Genomic DNA, 4,201 nt, shown 5'->3' on the forward strand with positions numbered 1-4,201 from the left:
TTTTTTTTAATCAATTAGTTCACTTGATCCTTACAGAAAAGCTATGAGTTATGTGTCACTATTGACCCTTTTTCTCAAGAACACACTGTTTCAGGCAGATTTTTTTTTCCAATCACAAGCCCTGCAGCTAAGATTGCCAAGTATATATGTAGGCTAGAGAACATGATTTAAAAATTCCTGTTGTACCAAACATATTAACTGACACAGAGTGTACCAAATAGATCCCGTTGATGACAAATTAGGCAACAAACATACGATGTAAGAGAATCTCTTTGATGTAAAATAGCATTTCTAGATTTGCAATCCTCACAGATTTCACAGACAAAATTATATCACTCATATTTTATATATTTACTCAATTTCACAGAGATGGTTAGAAAAGTGCTCACTAATGCACGGTGTGCTTTTTACAAACAGATATAATTATACCTAAAACATACCTGCATATACAAAATCAGATACTTCTGTTTCTCAAGGGAAATGTTTGGGATAAAAATATCTCATGGACCATTCTGATTTGTGGGATTTTAAGTTAAGGTTCTTTTTTGTTATTTTTGTTTTCTGGTTGTATTCTTTTTTTTGTTTTTTTTTTACAGTGAATGTATATTATTTTTATAAAACAACCTGTAAGTGCAAATAGCTCGAAGTATTAAGAAGTCCTTATGCTGCAACATATACAAGGAGGATTAGATACAGAGACTATGAATTGACATAATAACATATATTTCCCCATCCATCCGTCCATCCATCCATCCTCCATTGAGAGCAGTTGCTATTGTGGTAGACACCTGATAAAATGTTAAAGCCAAGCACTGGTAGCTCATGCCTGTAATCCTACCTACTCAGGTGGCTGAGACTTGAGGACTGAGATCCAAAGTCAGCCAGGTCAAGAAAGTCTATGATTCTCTTTAATTAAGTACCAAAAGAGTGGAACTGTGGCTCAAGTGGTAGAGTGCTAGCCTTGAGGAAGAAAAATAACACAACCAAAACTCAGGGACAAGGCCTGGGCTCCGAGTTCAAGCCTCAGGACTGGCACACACACACATGCGCGCACACACACACGCACAAATATTGAACAAAATAGATGCAGTTTCTAATATTAATGTGCAAAAAGCTTTTGAGAACCAGTTCCAGAGCCCTAATGGAAGCTCAGGCTCTGCTCTGCTTGCTTTGGGTGCATTTTACTTGTGTGAGTGAGGTGGGAAGGAAGCTCATCTCAAAGTGCTCTCTGTTTTACACTGTAATCTGTTGTGAATGAATGAGATCAGCAGCCAGCAAAGGCTGGCTCAAGGGCAGGGTTCTGGACATGTATGAATAGGAGTTTTGTACCTTACCTCACAAGATGTGACTGAGACTGATTTATACAGCAGCTCCTGTGAGACCACGGTGTGCACACATGCGTGCATGCACACAAAACGCCATTTCTTCTTCCCTCTATGGAAAGTTTGCATAAGCCAAAATAAATGGGAAAACTTCATTACCAAAGAGAGCCATTGGCTGTGGTTAGGAAAGTCTGGAGTGTGATTTCTTTTTTCAGCTACTTTTCTTCCCTGTCTGTTTTCATTAGTTCTTTTCAATGTGTTTTTGTTTTTTTTTTTCTCTCTGTCAACACATATTCTCACCCAACAATTTGGATATAAATAGCGGTTTGGATCTGGAGGCAGGCTCATCAGAGCTAAAGCCACAGCCTCAAAATGCAGTCCTGATTCAGGCCACGAGGAGATATTTGGGTAGGAGGTATATTTGCAAAAACAAGAATGGTGAAGCTTTCTGTGTGTCAGAGTGCATAAAAGCCCATGTTTATTTACCGTCCAACTCCTTGAGCCAAAAACAATGTCAGCCAAGCACTAGATCACATGACCTTTCTGGGTATCAAGGGCAACCTTTTTAACTTGATTCTGATCTGGGCTTAACGTCAGTGTAAATGTTTATCAGAAGAGGTGTGCCATTGACTCTAAGGTACCATGAAATCTAAGATGAAAACTTTTATTCCCAGGTACTAGTAGCTCAGGCCTGTTCTCCCAACTTTTCAGGAGGCTGGGATCTGGAGGATCATGGTTTGAGGTTAGCTCAAGTAGAAAAGTCCATGAAGCTTTATCTCCCCAAATAATCACCAAAAAGCAAGACTGGAGGTATGGATCAAGTATTAGAGCACCAGCCTTTGTTGAGTTCAAATCTTGTACTAGGACAGCTTTTGGGGAATATGTAATTTTTATTAGTAATAATCCAAGTTTTCACACACACACACACAGAGCACACACACATCCCAAAATCAAGGGTAGATGGAGCAGGAGCAGCACAATTGACCTCTCGCTCTGAAGTCTCTTGTTGGGGTTTGTGGGGAGAGGGAATACTCTAAATGGTTAAATAAGGTTTTGGAGAAGAACACTGGAAAAGACCCAAGTCCTCCCCAGCACCATGTTCAAGTGGATTTATTAGTTTTCTCTCCTTTTTAACCCAGTGGAATGGATGGAGTCTGGTACGGTGTTGTGGGATGCGTGGTCAAGGGGACTCATGTGGTGGGGAGCTTGCTGACAGATGCCTGAGGTGGCTTAGGACATCAGATGGCAGAAACAGAATGTGGGGGGGGGGCAGGGAGCAGGAGCCTGGCACCAGTGGCTCACCCTGTAATCCTAGCTACTCAAGAGGCTGCCATCTGAGGGTTGCAGTTTGAAGCCAATCCAGGCAGGAAAGTCATGGGACTCTGATCTCCAATTAACCACCAAATGGCCAGAAGTGGAGTTGTGGCTCAAAGTGGTAGAGTGCTAGCCTTGAGCAGAACAGCTCAGGGACAGCACTGAGGTCCTCAGGTCCTGAGTTCAAGCCCCACAGCTGACACAGAGTGTGTGTGGGGGGAGAGAGAGAGACAGACAGACAGAGATGGACAGAGAGAGAGAGGGAGAGAGAGACAGAGAGAGGTGGTAGAGGAGGAGGGAGAGAGAGGGGAGGAAGGATGGAAAGAAGGATGAGAGTGAAACAGCAGCAAGAAGGGGGAGAGAGAAAGAAGAAAAGAAGGGAGGGAGGGAGAAGAAAAAGGGGAGGGAGGAGAAAAGGAGGGAAGGAGGGCAAGAAGTAAAGAGGGAGGGCAGCAGAGACAGAAAAAGAATGGGGAGTGGAAGGGAGGAGAAAGAAAGACAGGGGGAAGAGGATGGGAGAGAGAGTTACAGTTCTTTGCTCTTCCTCCTTCTTATACATCACTAATCCTCAGTTATGGGTTCCATGTAAGTGACCTTACTAATTCCTAATTAATCCCTAAATATTTCACCCTCTAGCATCATAGCAGAATTAGTGTTTTTTTTAACCATCCTAATACTTAATCTCTCAATGAAGACAACATTTCAATACATGAAACCTGTGAGCCACATTCAAATTTTATTGAAATGTTTACAAATAGAGTAGAGAAAAGGCAGACTCCCACAGAATACAAAGTTCCAACTTACAGAAAAGAAAATGATATATCTGCCATAGAAAGTTCTATAGATGTGTGTGTGTGTGTGTGTGTGTGTGTGTGTGTGTGTGCGCGCGCGCGCGTGCATGTGTGTGCGCCAGTACAGGGTTTGAGTTGTCTCTGAGTATTTTTTTGCTCAAGGCTACCACTGTACCACTTGAGCCACAGTACTTCTGGCTTTTTTCTCCTTGGTTCATTGGAGATGAGAATCTCATGTACTTTTCCTACCTGAGCTGGCTGTGAACCACTGTCCTCAGATCTTAGCTTTCTGAGTAGCTGGGATCACAGGCTGAGCTGCCAGCGCCAGGCTGTCTTGTTCATATTGTATTGTCTCGTGCTCTGTTCCCTGGGGGACACTGAACCCACAGCAGGTGCAGTCAGCTCACAGATTTTATGCCATTGAGAATGGTCCTCAGAGGTTAAATGGCCGTTGTGGTCACAGTTCAAGAACAGACAATGAGACTGTCTTGGAAAAGAAGTAAGCTGCTATATATTAGGATCTTTCTGTCTTCCAGAAAAGTCAAGTAGACCAATCCTACCCTATCTAGGGCAACTCGATTACTATGACTGAAAGTAGGTAATTAACCAAGCACGGATATTGGTAAAGGTAGCTGCCAATACTGAGACAAATCCTAGGCTAGTACTAGCGTGTGTGTGTGTGTGTGTGTGTGTGTGTGTGTGTGTGTGAACCTCTCTGTGTCTTTCTGTCCCTTCCTTCTTTCCTTCCTTCCTTCCTTCCTTCCTTCCTTCCTT

The sequence above is a fragment of the Dipodomys ordii genome, unplaced genomic scaffold (genome assembly GCF_000151885.1).
Source record: "Dipodomys ordii isolate 6190 unplaced genomic scaffold, Dord_2.0 Scaffold170, whole genome shotgun sequence".
NCBI classification, from domain to species: Eukaryota; Metazoa; Chordata; class Mammalia; order Rodentia; family Heteromyidae; genus Dipodomys; species Dipodomys ordii.